Source organism: Myotis yumanensis, unplaced genomic scaffold (assembly GCF_028538775.1).
Source record: "Myotis yumanensis isolate MYYU_CA2020_CCGP unplaced genomic scaffold, mMyoYum1.0.hap1 SCAF_3, whole genome shotgun sequence".
Taxonomy (NCBI): domain Eukaryota; kingdom Metazoa; phylum Chordata; class Mammalia; order Chiroptera; family Vespertilionidae; genus Myotis; species Myotis yumanensis.
This window is the reverse complement of record NW_027223754.1, coordinates 92,668,310-92,690,512: the sequence shown is the minus strand read 5'-3', so window position 1 is coordinate 92,690,512 and position 22,203 is coordinate 92,668,310. Positions and strand designations below refer to the sequence as shown.

The 22,203-nt window shown below is 38.5% G+C and overlaps 1 protein-coding gene and 1 pseudogene across 1 annotated transcript in view; both read right to left on the bottom strand.

Annotated features, from left to right (window-relative positions):
• The window catches only part of LHFPL6 (LHFPL tetraspan subfamily member 6), a 266,102-nt gene that overhangs the window by 158,808 nt on the left and 85,091 nt on the right, over nucleotides 1–22,203 (bottom strand). The gene's annotated exons all lie outside the window — the stretch shown is intronic.
• LOC139005101 (rab-3A-interacting protein-like) lies at nucleotides 3,223–4,747 on the bottom strand (annotated as a pseudogene).

The window sequence follows — 22,203 nt, the reverse complement described above, 5'->3', positions numbered from 1 at the left end:
TATACTGGGACCTGAAGACCCCAAACGGGGCAGCAGCAATACATTTCTTGTGTGATGAGTGGTCTAACAAGTTTCAGGTATTATTTTCCATCTCACAGCAAAAGATGAACATCCCTGCTACTTCTCTGCTCCCCACACCCACTTTAACTTCCCTCTTGCCCCAAAGGACTCCAGACATTTCCAGCCAATGTGGGTAGGAAATGCCTCAAATTGCTCCAACTTCCCTCTGCTTGATAAATATTAAAAATAGTATAATAATGCCTAATATTTATTGAACATTCTGCATATTGCAAAATACTTTATATACATTATCTGCGTATGAAATGGGTATCATTAACCTCATTTTATAGAAAAGAAAACTGAGGCTAAAGAATGCAATTTGCTCATAGCAAGTAAATGACAGATTCAAGATCCCAACCCAGGTCTCTAACTTTAAATCCAGGCCTTTTCTTTCTTCCTTCCTTCCTTCCTTCCTCCCTTCCTTCCTTCCTTCCTTCCTCCCTTCCTTCCTTCCTTCCTTCCTTCCTTCCTTCCTTCCTTCCTTCCTTCCTTCCTTCCTTCCTTCCTTCCTTCCTTTCCATTTGCCCTTCCCTTCCCTTTCCTTTCCTTTTAACAGCTTTACTGAGGTTTAATTGACATATAATAAGTTGAACTTAAAGTGTACAATTTGATAAATTTTGATATGTATATAACAGTAAACATCACCATGATTTAGATAATAAACATATCCATTATCCATGTTTTCTTCCTGATCCTCTGTAATTCCTCCCTACCCCCATTCCATACTCTCCCATCCCAGGAAACTACTAATCTGCTTTCTTTCATTATAGATTGGTTTGAATTTGAATTCATTCCTTTTTTTTATTGCTGAATATATTCCAGTGTATGGATATAGCACAATTTTTTATATATATATTCACTTGTTGATGAACATTCAGATTGTTTCCAGTTTGGGGCTAATACAAATACAGCAGCTGTGGTCATATAGAAATCTTTGTAAGAATGTATGTACTCAGTTCTCTTTGGTAAATAAATACCTAGGAGTGGAATGGTTGGATAATCGGGTATGTGTATGTTTAACATTTTTAAGAATCTGCCAAGTTGTTTTCCAAAGTGGTTCTACCATTCCACATTGCCACAGCAGTGTGTGAAAGTTCCAGTTCATCCACAGCCTCACTAATACTGAGCATGGTAAGTCTTTTTAACTTTGATCATTCTGACAGGTGTTAAATGATATTTCATTGTGGCTTTAATTTACATTTTCTTAATGACAAATGAGGTTTAAAATCTTTTCATATGGCTATTTGCCATCTTATATCTACTTTGTTCAATATTTTTAATTGCACTGTTTGTTTTCTTGTTGTTGAGTTTGAAATGTTTTTAGATATTTTGGATACGAGTCTTTTACTGGATATGAGATTTGCAAAAATTTCTCCCAGTGTTTTTCAAGGAACATACATTCTTGTTTTTGACAAAGTTAGATTTAGTCATTTTTTTTTCATTATGGACCACGCTTTTGATATTGTATCTAAGAAATCTTAGCCTAACACAAGGTAAAAAATATTTCTTCCTGTTTTCTCCTAGAGGTTTTATAGTTTGGGTTTACATTTTGTAATATGTTTGCAGTTAATTATGAACATGGTGTAAATTATGAACTGTATGTTTTTATTTGTTTATTTTACTATTCTATATTTAAATTGTAATTTAAAAATTTTTTTACTATTTTTTAATGGAGGGCTTGTATTTTTAATTTTTTAATTTATTTTTTAAAAATATATTTTTATTGATTTGAGAGAGGAAAGGAGAGGGAAAGAGAGATAGAAACATCAATGATAAGAGAAAATCATTGATTGGCTGCCTCGTGCATGCCCCCCACTGTGCATCAAGTCCACAACCCAGGCATGTGCCTGACCTGGAATTGAACCATGACCGCCTGGTTCATAGGTTGACACAGAACCTCTGAGACACACCAGCCGGGCTTTGACTACTTTAAAGCATCCCTCTATTCCAATATTATCAATGGGTATGTTTTTTAGGAATGCCATGATCAATTAATAAGAGATTTTTTGTTGTTAGTACTCACCTGAGGATAATTTTCCCATTGATTTTTAGAGAGAGGGGAAAGGTGGAAGGGAAGGAGAGAGAGAGAGAGAGAAAGAGAGAGAAAGAGAGAGAAAGAAACATTGATGTCAGAGAGGCACATCAATCGGTTGTCTCCCAGACAAATCCGGACCAGGGCAGGATATCAAGCCTACAACCCAGGTATGTGCCCTTGACTAGGTCAAACCCTTGACCCTTTGGTAGAGGGCCAACACTCTAAACATTGAGAAACACCAGCCAAGGCAAGAGATGTTAAAATAAAGATGGTAAATAGCACAAACCAAACAATATTAAAGTAACTAACAAGTTATAAGAAACAGATAGGCTCTGTGAGAGGAATTCACTATGCTCAAAGAGAAAGAATCCTCATGGAAGGCTGAAGCCCCACTCAGTTGCCCATTTGCTGGTGGTTACTGATTTCTCAGCAGACAATAACAGTGAAGGTAGCATAGTAAATGTGTGTTGTTCTGGAGTTCTATACTGTCAAGGCACCTTACCAGAGATTGAAAAACAAAGATAGCATCACTCATTAAAGGCAGAGAGAGTTAAGTCTATCAAATTATACATTTTGAGCCCTCTTGGTTAAGTAACATTCCTCAACTTTTCTTTACCTTTAACTTTTCTTCTCTGAATTATAAAACATGATACTGTTTTCCAGAAGGGCTACTTTTACCCTGGGGCAAACTGGGGTGGAGATGTCTGTATCCACTGGAAAAGCAAGCCTTTGTCTCTTTCTCGGAGTAAATCACTAGAAACTAAAAACCCAGAATCATTTGTTTCTCTGGCTGCTCTAGGGTTTTACTTTTAACATTCAGAGGTGGGGATGGTAGGTGCCTAGAAAGTTGTATTTTTTTTAATCTAATATTTACTTATTATCTTTTTTTTGCAACTATAAATTACAATCACTAGTACAGCTGTAATTTGTGTGTGTGTGTGCAACTGAAGAATAAGCAAACACAGCATAGGTCAGTTTTTAAAAAATCACAGTATTTCTTGGTGTTATTTGCAGAAGAAGGAAAATGTCTTGGGCCCACACCTTGGAAATAAATATCAAGTAACCATAAAAATATTCAGCCATTTTCCAGGTATCAGGGAGGTTCATGCATGGTCCCAGGCAAAGGATCAGAGTTCCTTTTTCAGATATCCCAGCTTTGCCAGTGACATTTCTTTTCTCAACTGTGCAACTTCCCAGAACATGTGATCAACAGCCTGCTGTTTCACAAGTCCGTGCTGGATATATCAAATGTATGTAAAAAAGTTACATACAGAAGTGACCCTGTATTTACAAAAAGGAGAAACATGATAAGAGTTGCTGAGTCTCCTAATTTAATTCTGTGTTTACAGGACTTACTCTGCCAGTGAGAGGACTTTTTTTTGGTCCTCCACATTCGACTACAGAAGCCTTCACAAATCCAACAGGTTGTAATCCCACTGCTTTACTGCTTGGACTCTAAGCCTTAGAGTGTTGTTTCCACAGCCTCCAAAACCGCTGAAGCCAATTCACTTTTTGATAAAGTTAAACATGGAAAAGGTATCTTTCTGATAGATTTTGTCTAAGAAAGGACAGGTTCTGTCTATTGTGGGCTCATCCTGCCAAGATCTGAATTCGTTATACAGAGATAAATTAGTCTCTTTGCATTCTTTCACAATTGGCTGTGTCAACATAAGAAATATTCAAACCTGTGAATAATTTTTTGTTTGAGCCAAACTGTTGACAATTTCCAGGAAGCAAAAATCTTAAAGGATTGAGATAATGCTCTGGAGAATGGCAGTTTTGCACTTTATTTTATACATTACAATTGAAAGAGATGTATGTGGGTTACATGAAATCCATTGGTGATAGATTAGGGAGGTGGCAGAAAGCAAAGGGGGGAAGTCTCTGGGATTGGATAAAAAGTAAAATGATAGGCACATACTTCTTTTACTGGTATATAGATGGGTGCAGGAACGTTAACAGTCAATAATTAACTCAATATGAGGAGATTTGTGGTCTCCGCAGAGCTGTGCTTTGAGGGGTCTGATAAAAGATAAGTTATCGCTATGATAGATGCAAAAAGACAATAGACAGATTGACCTTTGTCAAGGGAGATGCCCGCCTAGGACATGACTACCCACCAAAAACTGGGTAGCTAAAAAGTTTTAATTTCAGACCATCCTTTGTGGTTACTTTAGGTCTATGAGTTTACAAGGCAGCCACACAGGCCTTTCCTGAACTTGTCAGGTTAGAATGTGGCCCCTTTTCATCCACAGCTATATTACCTTGAGGTCCTGAGGAATGCCCTCATAGCACTGCCGATATTTTTATTTCTTGTATGCCCCTTTTTAAAAGGTGTCTTTTCATCTGGCAAAGGCTCTTGGTAGGTGATGATGGAGAACTGGACAATATAAGAACTGGACAAAGCAGCTACTCAGCATGAAGTACTTCAATTTTCCCTTGTGCTTCTTTTAGCTGTTGTTCTGCTTTTGCCTGCTTGACAGTTGCTTTTCTCACCATCTTATGAGCTTCCTTAAATAGAGTAGCTGTGAGTTTCTCCAATTCCTGTTTAAATTGACCTCATACTTTAGAAAGCCTCTCACACTCTTCATCTTTTAACTTCAGTTCCCTCTGAGATTTTGCAAGTTTTTCTTTTAATCTTTCATAGCCCTTTTCTCTGACTTCCAAATAGATGGGCTTCATAAATGGGACAGACTATTGGTACTCAACCAGAAAATATTATCATTGCCATCACAAGCTTCTGTTATAGAAGAACCCTGCATAAACTCCCTGTATGTGATACAGTTGTCCTTTCTGGTAGTTAATTTAGTTAACCTAGCTCAGTGGTCGGCAAACCGCGGCTCGCGAGCCACATGTGGCTCTTTGGCCCCTTGAGTGTGGCTCTTCCACAAAATACCACGTGCGGGTGTGCACGAACAGTGCGATTGAAACTTCGTGGCCCATGCGCAGAAGTCGGTTTTCGGCCTGGATGAGTCTATTTTGAAGAAGTGGAGTTAGAAGAAGTGGGGGTACGTTCGCTGAGGTCGAACCCTCAGATTGAGGACGTTTTTAGCAAAGGCCAGCTTAAGAGTACCCTAATTAAGTTAATAACAATGTACCTACCTATAGAGTTTAAGTTTAAAAAATTTGGCTCTCAAAAGAAATTTCAATCATTGTACTGTTGATATTTGGCTCTGTTGACTAATGAGTTTGCCGACCACTGACCTAGCTGATATTCCAAAGTATCAGAGCAAAGTGCTGGATCTGTAACATGGATGCTGAAGTAGTCTGCTCTTGAGCTCTCAATCCATACATGCCAAGAAGGTCTGGAGAAGTAGGTGAAGCATGGTTTACTTCATGGAAGCCTTCCAAGGGGCCACTAGGCACAGCAAAAGTCTCATTGTAAGATGCCCTGATCAACCCACAGAGGCCGCTGCCTGCACTCAGAGAGGCTCCCAGAGCCACCGGAACTGCAGGGAGGACAGCTGGTGCACCGCTGGGGTAGGGCTCATTCTGGGATATTGTATTTTTTACATAGGTCTGAAATCACTGGATCTGTAACTTAAATTCTTCACCAAACCCTATGTTAATCAAGAGATCAGCATGCATCTTTCCAGGAAAAAAGAAGAAAAAAGACAGACTGAGGAAAATGTAACAAGCTAGGAGTCATAGGAATTAGTGAAAAATAAGTATTCTTTACAGAAATGGAAATGGATAATTTTGGGAGGAAAGGTTAAGCAAAACAAAGTAAAACAGACAAACAAAAATAGTCAAAGAGAACGACTGCAATTTGAAATACACAATTTAAACCTGAAATTAAATTATTGGTATCCTTGATTAGTACTTAAAAAATATTTCTCATAATGTTCGCTTATTATTTTAAAAAATATTTCTTATAATGTTCGTTTACCTGCCCTAATGGAAGCCAAACTCCTGACACAGGTGTTGGTAAAAAAGGAAAGAGGTTTGCCCTGACCGGTTTGGCTCAGTGGACAGAGCGTCGGCCTGCGGACTGAAAGGTCCCGGGTTCGATTCCGGTCAAGGGCATGTACCTTGGTTGCGGGCACATCCCCAGTAGGAGATGTGCAGGAGGCGGCTGATCGATGTTTCTCTCTCATCGATGTTTCTAACTATCTATCCCTCTCCCTTCCTCTCTGTAAAAAATCAATAAAATATATTTTTTAAAAAAAAAGGAAAGAGGTTTATTCAAGTGTCCACATCTCGAGAAGATGGGGGATTTTTCCAGTCCTCAAAAACCCATCTTCAGATCTCAATGCAGACAGAGGTTTTTATGAGGGCAAGGGAAAGCAAAACAAGGAGACAGGGGAATGGGCTGTGGACACGCAGGCAATGTCATTGCTGATCCGTATATGGATTCTCACGGTCAGCGTCCATGAGTTGGCCATCTGGTTGAATTCCTGTGTCTGGGCAGTCTGTGTTAGCAAGGGCCTTGAAAGTCAGGCTGCTCCTTGGGTTCACACAGGAACTGAAACTCCTGAATTGTAAAGTATATTTAAAAACTTTTAACATGGAAGCTATAGCTTCGAGAGAACAATTCAGTAAAACCTTGATAAATGGACTAATTCGGGTGAGGGGGTGTCCATTGAAGCTGAAAGCCCGTTATATAATAAAGTAGGTTTTCCAAATGTGTATGTTAAAAAATTGACAAATTCATTAGTTTACCTGTTTTTACTTATGCAGACCTGTTTGTATAATTAAAATTAAATATGTATGAAAAGTTTAATTTCAGACAAGTTTTCTATATGTATTACAGTAAATTTTAAATTTATACTGAATAGGTCTAGTAAATGTGTGAATTCATGTCACCACAAGTAAACAAATGCACATGGCTGGGGCGTGGCTTAGTGTACATCAGAACATCAGCTGGCATGAGTTAAAACTGCTTCAGAAAGTCATGCCACGCGACAACAGAACCAATCACTGGGCGCAATGTGGTGTGATCACATGCTAATCACTCATGGAACATTGTTTATGAGCAGTGACTCTGCGATTTAAATATGTAGACTATAGTTGTAGGTATGTAATATTTATATGTACTGTAGGAAGTAGGCCTCTGTGATCCATCTTCAGCATAGTCAACTTTTAAAAATATATTTTATTGATTTTTTACAGAGAGGAAGAGAGAGGGACAGAGAGTTAGAAACATCGGTGAGAAACATCGATCAGCTGCCTCCTGCACACCCTCTACTGGGGATGTGCCCGCAACCAAGGTACATGCCCTTGACCGGAATCGAACCTGGGACTCTTCAGTCCGCAGGCCGACGATCTAACCACTGAGCCAAACCGGTTAGGGCGCAACTTTTAATGGAAACGGTTACTGAATCTCCCCAGGGCAAACAGGATGTAGGGAGGAGGAAAGAGGATATAAGAACAAAGAACTGTGTATGTGAGCCAGCATCACGGTGGGAAACCCCAAGGCACCCAGGACAAAACACCTCACGCTGCCTCAACTAGACAGGGGGAGGTGGAGACAACTAGAAAAAACCTCAATCCAATTTTTTAAATGGCCCAATGGGAGACAATAAGACCTAGGCAACGTATGAGAAAAACTATTAACCCCATTGTACTCAGCCAATGAAGGACCAGAGGAGGGACTCTTAGGGATAAATAGCCTGTGATCGCTACTCTATGTGTGCCTGTTCAATCTGATGGACACACGCTCTTGCAAGAATGTATTAAAAGTCTGATAAATAAATAAACTACAGTGTTTTTTCCAATATATGGCCTTTTTGCTAAAATTTGTTAAAAATAAGTGAATTAATTTTTTTAAATAACCCATTAATTTAATCATAAGCAAATCTTGGTTAAAAGCATTTTAAAATTAACAGGGTGTTCATTTTCACATATGACATATAGACTAGAAATTTTGTCCATTAAATCCAAAGTCCACTAAATCAAGGTCTGCAAAATTGAGGGTTTACTGTATCAGGTTAGAGTAACAGGATGAGTTTAACATTTACTAAGATTATTATGGGTAGCTTTATATAAGTGTAGTATATTCATTCCCTGATATAATATATTATTTCAAATATGCAGAAAGTAATGAATTTATATAATTAGCATTTCTATTATCTACTTCCCAAATTATCAAATCTTAATATCTTACCAAATTTGTTTATTTTTAAAAATAATACATCATCATTCTTGATTGACAATTTACAAATAAGAATGAACTGTAAGGCATGAAACATATACTTAACATATTTCCTCTCACTTCCCACAGGCTTTGCTGTTTGTTCCTATCCTCTATCAACTGATTAAAGTTGGTTAAAAAAAAAAATCACCATCATTGATGGAAGGAGCGGAGACTGAAATTTTTAGAACTAGCATGATGTTATAAATAATTACTGAAATTTTGCTTTATGAAAAATGAATAATCTCAGGCCATATTATTTTCTTTCTGTAAAAACTTCCAGACATTTATAAAGAAAGGGCAAAGGTTAGGAAGAAAATAAAAAACTACTTTTTTTTCTCTGAACTTTAGTAATATTTTAGAATGAATTATCAATTTAAAGTCTAGTTTGATCTGGATCAAGAGTTTTACAGTCATTCCCCCTTTTCCATGGTTTCACTTTCAGTGGTTTCAATTATCAGTAGTCAACAGTCCAAATGTATATATAATAATAAAAGAATAATATGCTAATTAGACTGGACAGCCGAACAACCTTCCAATCATCCTTCTGGACGAAGCCGGAGCTTCGAGGGCCGAGGCAGCTGCCGTGGCTGCGAGAGCCAAACCCCTGGCACGAATTACATGCATCGGGCCGCTAGTTAAATAGAAAATTCCAGAAATAAACAATTCATGGTTTTAAATTATGCACTATTCTGACTATCGTAATGAAATCTCACACCATTGCACTCTGTCCCACCTACCTGGAATGTGCATCATCTCTTTGTCCGGCTTCTCTCCTCTGTATATACTCTCTGCCCATTAGTTACTTAGTAGCCATCTCAGTTATCAAACCAGTTATCAGAGAGAGGGGGAGGGAGTGGTGAGAGAAAGAAACCACATTCCCATAACTTTTATTACAGTATATTATTATAATTGTTCTATTTTATAACTAGTTATTGTTCATTTATTACCATGCCTAATTAAGAAATTAAACTTTATCATAGGTAGGTATATATAAAATCATTATATATAGGGTTCAGTACTCCCCAATGTTTCAGGTATCCACAGGGGATCTTGTTGATAAGAGTGGAGTACTGTACTGAAAAGGTAGATTTGCTATCTATTTTTCCATAGTGTAAGATTTTGCCTGCTGTTAGGTATCTACCTCATGGAACAAAAATAGGTGCAGCGCTGTCTTGGAGAAATGCTTTTTGATGATAGCAATGACATAAGATCTCTTCCCGTACCCTCCACTGGAACTGCCTATTATCCCCTCAGGACTTTCCAGTACTTTCTGCTCCACCCAACCCAGCCAACGCCTGTGGCTTCTCTGAAAGTGTCCTCCTCCAGAAAAGTGGTTCACAAGATTCCCTGAGACCACCTATTAGCACCTACTGTTTTCTGGTCCTGAAATGCGATGAGCAGTTAAAATGCCATTTATTTGAAAATGTAATAACTTTAAGGAACAGGGAAACCGGGAAGATGGCGGCATAGGTAAACACCGGAGACTGCCGCTGTGGACAACCACTTCAAAAATACAACCAAAAGTCAGAGCGGACATCAACCAGAACCACGGGAAGGCTGACTGAGGAGAGTCTCTTCAACTAGAAGCAAAAACAACAGCATTCCGACGCTCAGCGGAGGCGCAGTGTGGAAAATTTAAAGGTACGGCGGTGCGGTGGTGAGGGTGCGCGCGCAAAGCGGGCTGGCGGCTGAGGGCGCAATTGTCGTTTTTAATCAGGAGCGAGTCTCAGACTCTGGGCTACAGATCCGGGCAAGTCTCTAGGGACCCAGACTCAAACGGGAGAAGCGGGACTGTCTGGCTACGGCCCCTCCGAGGTTTGCAGCGGTTGTTGGGACAGAGAGGCAGAGCCCCTGGGGACGGACTGAGAGCGGCCATAGCTGCTCCCTCCCCCCGCCCTGTTGAGCCCGCCCCGCCCAGGCCCTGCGCACAACCATTTGCCAACCGCCTCAGGCAAAGGCTGGAATAACGCCTCCCCAGAAGACAGACGTTTTCCACAGCTGATTCCTACAGCCAGTCGGCCTGGTGGTCAAATCCCTCTAGTGTTAACTACAACAATTAAGGCTTGGCTAGAACAAGACTGCGCACAGAGACCACAAGGGGGGGCACCAAGAAAGCATATAAGATGCGGAGACAAAAAAACATGACAGAAATGGAAGATATGGAGCTAAGAATCGCAATTTTGAGGGCTTGCCATAAATTTGTGCAGAGCCTCATGAAAACTAATGAGACCCTCGATGCTACGATAAAGAAATTAGAAAGTAAGCATACACGGACTGAAATAAAGAATATTATACCCAATAGCAGACCAGAGGAGCACAAGAATCAAACCAAAGATTCGACAAAAAACACCCAATTGGAAAAGCAAAATGAAAAAAGAATCCGAAAGTGTGAAGATAGTGTAAGGAGCCTCTGGGACAGCTTTAAGCGGTCTAATATCAGAATTATTGGAGTGCCAGAAGATGAGAGACAGCAAGATATTGAAAACCTATTTCAAGAAATAATGGCAGAAAACTTCCCCCACCTGGAGAAAGAAATGGACTTACAGGTCCAAGAAGCGCAGAGAACCCCAAACAAAGGAATCCAAAGAGGACCACACCAAGACACATCATCATTAAAATGCCAAGAGCAAAAGACAAAGAGAAAATCTTAAAAGCAGCAAGAGAAAGAGGCTCAATTACCTACAAGGGAATACCCATACGACTGTCAGCTGATTTCTCAACAGAAACTTTGCAGGCCAGAAGGGAATGGCAAGAAATTTTCAAAGTGCTGAATACCAAGAACCTACAACCAAGATTACTTTATCCAGCAAAGCTATCATTCAGAATTGAAGGTCAGATAAAGAGCTTCACAGATAAGGAAAAACTAAAGGAGTTCATCACCGCCAAACCAGTATTATATGAAATGCTGAAAGGTATCCTTTAAGAAGAGGAAGAAGAAGAAAAAGGTAAAGATACAAATTAGGAACAACAAATATGCATCTATCAACAAATGAATCTAAGAATCAAGTGAATAAATAACCTGATGTACAGAATGAACTGGTGATTATAATGAATCAGGGACATAGAAAGGGAATGGACTGACTATTCTTAGGGGAAAAGGGGTGTGGGAGATGCGGGAAGTGACTGGACAAAAATCATGCACCTATGGATGAACTCAGCGGGTGGGGAGTGAGGGTGGAGGGTGGGGTGGGAGCTGGAAGGAGGGGAGTTATGGGGGGAAAAAAGAGGAACAAATGTAATAATCTGAACAATAAAGATTAAAAAAAAAAAAAACTTTAAGGAACAGTTCAATTTTTACATATTATCTACGATTTCAACAACTTCCCAATCCTTTCCTTCTCCTTCATGCTTAATAACCAGTCTTCAAGTTATCTCCTATTTCATCCTAACTCTACAGCCCTGCTTGTGTGGCATCTGTTTCGTTGACTAAAAACTAAGTAATAACTTTCATTCCTTCCTTTCATAGTATGTAAAATATGTAAGAATGAAAGTCAGATTTCTCTCTCAGTCATCTCTGTCACTAAATGACTGAGCCGATACTATCCCCTTGTTTATTTTAGTCCGTGAAGTTGTTTTGGGAAATATCTGTATCTTCAGACTGCTCTTCAATTCTAAAAACAGAACAGCTTGACGGCCTGGGATGTTTGGAATCTGGAAGGAGATAAAATAAGAATACAGGCAGTCTTCTAGCCAGTTTTGTTTTATGGACCATCCCTTCCCCCTGGAAGGTTTGGATAGCTGGCAGGGTTGGAAAGGCCCACTCAGTCACATGCTACATTGTTCTGCCTTTCATTTCTGTTCTATTGATTGACCACTAGAAAGGCCAGTTATCCAGACCAATAGCCAAAATGTGCTGGGTGTTTTTAAAAAGGAAATATCCTCACCATTTTCTGGCCTTGCCCTCCCCTAATTCTATTTCCTTCCTTTAGAATAGTTCAAAGGGCCCTGTCAGAATGGCTATCATCAACAAATAACATGTGCTTCGAGGATGTGGAGAAAAGGGAACCCTTGTGCAATGTTGATGGGAATGCAGACTGGTGCAGCCACTGTGGAAACCAGTATGGAGTTATCTCAAAAAATTTAAAATAGAACTGCCTTATGACCCAGCAATTCAATTTCTTGGAATATATCAAAAGAAACCTGAGACAGTAATTCAAAAGAATATAAGCACTCCTACATTAATTGCAGCATTATTTACAATAGCCAAGCCATGGAAGCAGCCCATGTGCCCATCAGCAGATAAGTGGATAAAAAAGCTGTGGTACATCTACACAATGGAATACTACACTGCTGTAAAAAAGAACGAAATATCACCCTTTTCAACAACATAGATGGACCTGGAGATTATTATGCTAACTAAAATAAGCCAGTCAGAGAAATACAAGTACCATATGATTTCACTTATACCTGGAATCTAATGAATAAAATAAACTAACAAAATGGAAACCAACTCATGGGTAGAGAAAACAGACTGACAGTTGTCAGAGGGGAGAAGATTGGGGGCTGGACAAGAAGAGTGAAGGGATTAAGCAAAATAAAAAAGAAAGATTCATGGACACAGACTTCAATATGGTGATTGCCAGAGGGAAGAGGGATGGGGGAGGTAGTAGAGGGTCAAGGGGCAATAAATGGTGATGGAAGGAGACTTGACTTGGGGTAGTAAACACAATAAAACACACAGATGACATATTGTAGAATTGTATACCTGAAACCCATATAATTTTATTAACCAATGTCACCCCCCAAAATTCAATAAGACAAGATGTAATCCCAGGCCTTTATGATCACAACACATATATGAGCCTTGTTAGTTCACATAATGCCTTTCTTCAAACACACTCAAGAAGTATTTATTGAGTATGTATTATATGATCCTGACTGTCCTAGGACATTATGGAATAAATAATATGTAAAATTTAGACCCTGATATCAATACCTTTAATCTGAATATATTCCATTTTTTCTAAGTCAGAGTCATTAATCATAAAAAAAATTGGGGAGGAAGGATGGGGGAGGTATAGAGAAAAATACAATTAACATGTTAGAAAAAGAAGATCTTGAACTGTTGGAGACAGGGGAAACATCATGGAAAAGGGCTAATTAAGTCAACCTCCTTAATGGACTTATCATTTTATCTACATTCACCTTGCCCTTTTACCTTCTTTCATAGAAGATTCAATGTTAGAGTGGGAGTCCTCCAAAAGCAACTGCAGCTCAGTCCTATCATTACACAGATGAGGGCCCTCCAGCCGAAAGAGTAAGCAACTCAACGAAGTTTACCCACTTAAAGAGGGTCAAACTTGGACTTTGGACTTGTTCCTTGTCGAATTTTATGCTTCTTTCACATGCTATGGTGCCAAAACATGCTTAACATTCATTAAGTCATTCTTCAAGAAATATTAAGTCCCAAGTGTTTTCTAGAGACTGAGGTAGATACTGGGGAAATAATAGGGAAAACGCTAGGTATGATCCCTGCCTTGTAGAGATTATATTTTGGTAAAGATCCCCCCTATAGCTAATAATAAGAGCATAGAATAGAGCCACAGAACATTTGTTTCTCCTCCCTGTAGTTTAAGTGATGATTAGTTCTGTGAATACGTCTTTTCTTCATACAACTGTTTCCTTTTAACTTTCTGAATTCCATAACTATCATCTATACTAGAGGAAGGTGAGAAGGAATTGTTTAGATAAGTGGTTCTAATGCTTTAGAATCATTTGTAAGACTCGTTAAAAGACAGATTGCCAAGGTCTGCCCCAGAGCTTGTGATACAGAATAGGTCAGGGCTGGGCCCCAAGGATTTGTATTTCTAACAATTTCCTGATGGTGCTGATGCTGGTGTGGGGACCACACTATGAGAACCACTGGTTTAGATCATCCCCAGAATGATCAGGCTCCTACATGAAATTGAGGACAGAGTAGATGGCTCATATCATCTCTTACTGATGGTGATGAGGCCAACTGTTCCGATTTTACACATGAGGGAACTGAAGCAAGTGAAAAATTAATGGCTCGTCCAGTAACAGCTGTATTTCTCCTGACTGATAATGAATGCAAAAGGTCGGCTTTCTCCAAGCAAAATTAAAAAGGTGTACAAAAACTAACACTTAGATCTTATGGAATATTCAAGGAATATTCCTCTCTTTCTCAGTCTGAGAACCATTAAAAAAACAAACTGATGAACCCATTCTTTTCAACCTGATTCTTGAAATCCAACAATTAATCTTTGTAATTCCTACTCCCAGTGGTTACACACATTTTGGTGAGAAGCTGAGTGATTAGAAGAATGATTTAGACTGAGGGCCAGAAGACCCACATTCTGGCCCAGGTGTAGGCACTGAGTATTTAAACTGGCCGAATTAAGGTAACTGGTTTCATTCCTTCATCTGTGAACTGAATGATTGGAAAGATGACGTCTACAATCTTATCAAGCTCCAGTATTTTGCATTTCTCTCTTGTTTCCCTGGTTATGAATGGACTAAAAGGAAGGGTGGAGCCACAAGTGACAAAGCTCTGAGTGTCAGAGTCTCTTCTGAAAACAGAGACTGAGAGAGAGCCTCGTCATCTCGCAGCTGCACCTGCAGGTCAGCGGGGCAATGACTCAGTCTCTTCTCTTGAAGCTGATCAGTTTTCTCACTGTTTACACTGATAAAGGAACGTGCTCTTGTCCCCTGGCAGCACATTTGTTCCTGCTCTAAAAAGCAGGTTATTGTTGTGATCCAGTTACAAACAGGAATCACAAGAATCCACATAGGAACGCCATGCTACGTGTGAAAATAACAGTTACCAAAGAAATGCGAGCCACAAAACCCACCTGAGTAGCTCATTATTATTCAGTCAAGGTTAACTGAATGCCAAGGGATGGGAGAGGAAAAGGTAGAAGGCTTGCCAACTCAGCAGAGTTTCAAAACCAGCAGCAAAGCACCAACTTAAATGTAAATGCATTTCTGCACTTACTCAGAAAAGAATTTAATATCCCTAAGCTGCAGAAGCCAACCAAGGACACAACTGATTGATGTAAATGTTTTTATTTCCAGCCAACCAAAAACCAGAGGAAAAATAGTGACGAGCTAAAGGATAGGGACTCCTATCCCCCATGTATCACCCCATATGAGAATCAAGCTCAAAGAACTTGTAAGATGAACATGTGAGTTTTCTGGGCATTTGCAGGAATAGACTAAATCAGCAAATAACTACCAATCCGTCCTACGCATTCCTTTTAGGGCCATCTGAGCCACTGCTGTTGAACTTCATTCATTTGATCCTGATGAGACCTGAATCCCCTTTAAATGGAGTGGTGCTCTTCTAACAGCTCTTCCTACTTCTCCTGCAAAGAATCCTATTCCGTTTTACACCTGATGGTTTTCTGACACAGTACAGTCCCTGCCTGTTAGCTCCACTTATGGAACAAAACAATCCAAACCAGGGATAAGCCTGTTGCCTTCAAGAAGCGATGCGCCTTAACTTCTGCAGCCACTTCAGGCTTTCCCTACTTTTCCGTCAAGAGTCCAGGATTTTTTCAGAAAGCAAAATAAAGCTTGAAGCACACAAAGCTATAAATCAGCCTCAGGAAACAAGGTCATGCATTTAACAGCACATGATCCAAAGGCAAGTGCCAAATTGGCCATTAGTCACTTGAATTGACATAATATGTACCTGGGCTGACTTTTTTTTTTTTTTTTTTTTTACCATTTGCCCTTATTGCCTTCTCCTTCCTGGGAAGTTCCTTCCAACTTAACAGCTTCCCAAATGCTTTCCTTTGTTTGATAATCATTTGAAGGCACTGCTTTAAAAATCATCTTACTTCCTTTCTATTTTATCTCTGTCCTACAGAACAGCGAAGCAGCTCCTAAGCTATGTGTGCTGAAGCAGGTGATTAACTTGCTCACAGATTGCCCCTCAATGCATCAGTATTGTCTTCTTAGCCACACCACAGTGAGTGGTGATGAAGGAAGGGAGAGACACAAATTGAAGGGATTGCTTAAATAAAAAGCATTATTAACTGAGAGGGGAGACCAATAATACAAAACATTTGCTTTCATAAAATAATTACTAAGGAGAGAAAAAACTAGCTTGAGTAAAGTTTTATATAAATCCATACCTCAAAAGTTATAGATAATTACAGTATACCCTTCTCTTTACTCATGCTAATATGTTTAAACTGAATTTCAACCAAGAATTTTTCAAAATGTTTTGCAACCTAGCATATCCTAAAAGGCATAAGACTGTGGAGGCTAATTACGAGTTCCTATAGTCTAATCCTTCTGGAATGGTCTCCTAGCTGAATTCCCAGGAGCTTTGCATTTGGTATCTGGGCAGACAAAGCCCTTCAGCAGCAGCAACAAAAATCTAACTATGCCACACTTCCAGCAGCCTCTAGGAAATGAATGTAAAATATTTGTCTCCTGGCAAAGGATCCATGCCCCAGAAAATGAAGTAATTTATTTGCAGGCCATCCTGCCTTCTGCCGTGCCAGCTTCAAATACCAGACAGCACATGACTTATCATCCCACCCCACACAGGCATCCTACTGTTGAGCCTGAACAGCACACAGCTGGATTTTGCTGGGTAACAAATCCTTAGAGAGCCACATCTACCATGCTGGAGATTATCATAATTGATACCTATATGTTCATCATTTGCAGATAAAAGGTAACAAATGAACATGCAGACTTCCCATAAAGTCTCACTAGTGTTGAGGAACTTTTAAACACAGCCGGGCCATTCTTTAAGAGAGCAACAAGGATGACCTGGATATTAATGAACAGACTGATGAACATATAAAGCAGGAATTATCAGGTTCTAAAAGAAAACTCATCTGAGCTAAGACACCGACATGCTAGACACTTTGCCTGAGGCACCTGAGTCTGTAAGCCTCAATTAATTGAACAGTAAAATTGAATAAAACAAAAATCTTGATAAAAATTAGATGTTGGATTTAATTTCTGTGATGAGTTTTCCAGAGTAATTTACAATTCCAAAGACGACAATCAAAACACAAAGCAAACATCAAAAGTGCCAGCACAAGTGAGTTGTATCACTTTAGCTGTCAAACAAATTATACAAAGTCTCTTAAGCCAGCCTGTGTGGCATTCCATTAATGTAAAGCACACTACATAACGTCAATTTAAATATTTTATATTGGAAATGTAGTGTGCTATTAGTTTTAAGGAGAGAAGGAGGTTTACATTTCTTTTTATCTCCCTACATAATCTAAAAATAATACCTTTTCCTAGAAATTTCTTTAAAGAAAACCTGCTATGGCTAGGTTACAGGGAAAGTGCTCTGTGGGTTCCAAAGAAAAATAATGTAGACTTTAGGGAGGTAATGAGAACTTTTACGCTTCTAAATTACATAATTAGTTCCCGGGTACTTAAGAATATTTAAAATGACATTTGCTGATTGGAAAGGGGGTAAAAATGAAGTAAAAAGAGGATAAAGGAAGATAGCACTTATTAATACAGTGAACACTGATGGAAGGGAGGGAAGCTCTACCTGCTCATGCTCTAGGCATTCAAGATTTTAAGGATCAGGTGAAAAAAGTGGTTTTTGTTCTGAGTTTACAAATTGATACAGGGTCCTTGATTCCCTTTTCTTTATTCAAAATCTGAAATAACTGCAAATAAACCAGGCATCCACCTTTATCACTACTATTTATATTGAAGATCCCAAATATTTGTCTTCATCCCAGACACTTTCCAGATCCAAATTTCTGTCCAACTTTTCCCACATTTAAAAAAAAATCCTTAGAAATTGTCTCTATACTCCCCACACCTAACACCGTTATAAGTCCCTGTTTGCCTGGGACAGTTCCAATTGATGCCTGTTGTCCTGGGGCAATCATTAATAGTGAGTGTTTCCTTTCAGTGTCCAAATTGGAAGGATAAATTATGTGGTTGCTGTATCCACATTCTCCACCTCTTCCATTCCACCCATCCAGCTTTAGGTGAGACTGTAGCATTGTCCCTAGCTCAGGCTGCTAAAATAATCTATTAACTGGACTTCCAATCTGCAGGGCATCCTTTCCTTCCTCCAATTCACTCAGCACACCACTCCTTCCAGGTGATTTTTCTAAAGTAAAAATATAATAAGGTCACTCCCCTGCTTCATTAAATTTGCCTACTTTCAGAATAAAGTTTAGAGTACTAAAATTCAGAGTCCTCCATGATTTGACTTCACTCAGTAAATCCCTCATCGCGTTTGTTGAATTAAACTATTTTAGAACTTCCTTGTTAATAATAATAATGCAAACTTAGAGTTAGTTTTCCCAGATGCTTAAAGTATTAAAGAGCCAATATTGCAGATCCTCACCAACTTATTTTCTGGTAAAAGAGAGTTATGGGACACTCTGTCTATAGTCCCAGTAGTGTTTCCAAATACTGCGTCAATCTTTTTGTATTTTTAAACAACTTATATTTTGAATGTTTTATGGAAGCTTTCTACTTGAAATAGCCCTGTAGAAAATCTTCCTGAGTGCTAAGGATTCTCTTATAATGTATATTTTTTGTTTGTTAACTTCTCATTTTCATGAGTTTTCTAAATCTTTCTAAAACTTTCTGATACCTCACATTGGACCAACCTATAAAGAATTTCAGGGATGGGAAAATTCTAAAGGTCAAGCCAGTCTGGTATTTAGTTGAGTCCTTCTACAATAGTGTTTCTCAGCTTTGGGATACATTAGAATCACCTAGAGAGCTTTTAAAAAATGCATGCTTGGGCACCCCACCTGTGATTTAATGAATCAGAATCTTCAGATATGAGGCCTGAACAGGTGTGTTTACTGATGCTCCCTGAAGTTAGAAAATGATGAGCAGCATCCGGACCCTGATATAACATCCAGCAGAATCAAAGTTTACTTGATGTCAATATGAAAATGAACTAATAAGCAAAGTTGCTGCTTGGAAAATGAGAGCAATGGTATGTAAAAAACTATTTGAAATAAGTAAATATTTTAAAACATTGGTTTATTTCTAATTATCTTGCTTCATGCTATCAAAACTAGCCAGATTTTACATAATCCTAAAACTATGTCTACACATGCTAAGAGCATAGTACAGCTAACTACATTATCAATTCATGTACATAAAAAGCTGTTAAAAGAAAACTGGATTTGGAGTTCAAACTGGACTTTTTAAAGTACTCTAACATAACCAGGTTCTATCTAATTCCTTTCAAACCCACAATAACAACAAAAAGCAATCTACTCATAAGACAAAACTTACTTTAAAATAATCAAATCTTTCTAATTTTTCCAACACCATTTACTGAATAAACTATCTTTATTCCATTGTATGTTTTTGCCTCCTTTGTCAAATATTAAAGGCGTGGGTTGGACAAATACATACAAAAAAACAAAACAAAACTAAACCACCTTCTTACACTGCAAATATGAATAAATTCAAAATGGATTAGAGACCTAAATAAACCATGCCCTGGCCGGTTTGGCTCAGCAGATAGAACGTCAGCCTGCAGACTCAAGGGTCCTGGGTTCGATTCTGGTCAAGGGCATGTACCTTGGTTGCGGGCACATCCCCAGTAGGGAGTATGCAGGAGGCAGCTGATCAATGTTTCTCTCTCATCGATGTTTCTAACTCTCTATCCCTCTCCCTTCCTCTCTGTAAAATATCAATAAAATATATATATATTTTAAAAAGCTTAGTCCTTTGCAGCCCTCGAGATCTGTCCCAATAAGCAGTCAACTTCCCAGGCTTTCTCAGGCTTCTGTAAAAAATCAATAAAATGTTTTTTTTTAAAAAGACTTGAAACCATAAAAATCTTGGAAGAAAACACAGGCAGTAAAATCTCAGATATTTCTTGTAGCAATATTTTTTCTGATACATCTCCTCAGGCAAAGGAAACAAAAGAAAAAATAATCAAATGGGACTACATTAAACTAAAGAATTTTTGCACCACAAAAGAAACCATCAACAAAATGAAAAGACAACCCACTGAATGGAAGAACATATTTGCCAATGATATATCAGATAAGGGGCTAATATCCAAAATTTTAAAGAACTTACAAAATTCAACACCCCAAAAAACAATCCAATTAAAAAATGGACAAAAGATCTGAATAGACACTTCTCCAAAGAGGACATACAGAGACATATGAAAAAATGCTCAATGTCTCTAATCATCAGATAAATACAAATTAAAACCACAATGAGATATCACCTCACACCTATCAGAATGCCTATCATCAATAAATAAACAAACAACAAATGCTGGTGAGGATGTGGAGAAAAGGGAACCCTTGTGCACTGTTGGTGGAAATGCAGACTGGTGTAGCCACTGTGAAAAGCATATGGGGTAATCTCAAAAAAATTATAAATGGAACTGCCTTATGACCCAGCAATTCCACTTCTGGAAATTTATCCAAAGAAAACCAAAACACTAATTTGAAAGAATATATGCCCCCTTATACTCATTGCAGTATTATTTACAATAGCCAAGATTTGGAAGCAGCCCAAGTGTCCATCAGTAGATGAGTTGATAAAAATGTTGTGGCACATTTACACAATGGAATACTATTGTGCCATAAAAAAACGAAGAAAATTTTACCTTTGGGACAGCATGGATGGACATGGAGAGCATTATGCTAATTGAAATAAGCCAGCCAGGGAAAGATAAGTACCACATGCTGTCACTCATATGGGGAATTTAATGAACTGTACTTCCTAGCAAGATAGAGACAGACTCATAAATAGAAAGCAGGCAGACAACTCTGGTGGTGGTGGGAGGGACAGTGGAGGGATTGAGCAAAAAAAAAAAAAAGAGAGAGATTGAATTCATGGATATGGACAACAGTGTGGTGATTGCAATAGCAAATAGGATTGTTTTCTTATTTTCTCTTTCTGACATTCTCTTTCTGACAGTCCATTAATGGTGTATAAAAATGCCACCTATTTCTGAATATTAATTTTGTATCCTGCTAATTTGCCAAATTCATCTATTAGACCTAGTTGCTTTTTGTTGGAGTCTTTAGGGTTTTCTATGCATAACATCATGTTATCTGCAAATAAAGATAGCTTTACTTCCTCCTTTCTAGTTTAGATGCCTTTTATTTCTTGTCAGATTGGTATGGCTAGGACTGACTAACAGTGGTGAAAGTGGACATCCCTTTTTCTGGAACTTAAGGAAAACATTTTCAGTTTTTGCCCATTGAGTATGAGGTTGGCTTTAGGTTTGTAATAAAAAAGGCCTGGTATTGGCATAAGAACAGGCTTATAGATCAATGGAACAGAACAGAGACCCAGAAATCAACACACACCATTATGGTCAATTAATATTTGACAAAGGAGACAAGAGCATACATTAAAGACAATCTCTTCAATAAAGGATGTTGGAAAAACTGGACAGGTACATGCAAAGAAATGAAATTAGATCACCAATTTATACCATACACAAAAATAAACTCAAAGTGGATAAAAGATTTAAATGTAAGTTGTGAAACCATTAAAAATACTAGAGAAAAAAAACACATAGGCAGTAAAATTTTAGACATCTCATTCAACAGTATTTTCACTGATACAACTCCTAGGTCAAGGAAAACAAAGGAAAAGAATAAACAAATGGGACTATATCAAACTAAAATACTTCTGCAAAGCCAAAGAAACCGCCTACAAAATAAAAAGGAAATCCACTAAATGGAAGAACATACTTGCCCATGATACATCTAATAAGGGGTGAATTTCCAAAATATACAAAGAACATATACAAGTCAAAACCAGGAAGATAAAAAAATCCAATTAAAAAATGGGCAGAAGACCTGAATAGACACTTCTCCAAAGAGGACATGCAGATGGCCAATAGACATATGAAAAAAAATGTTCAATGTCACCAATCATCAGAGAGATGCAAACTAAAACTACAATGAGGTATTCCTCCCACGTGCCAGAATGGCTACCATCAATAAATCAACAAACAATAAGTGCTGGCAAGGATGTGGAGAAAGGGGAACCCTAGTGCACTGTT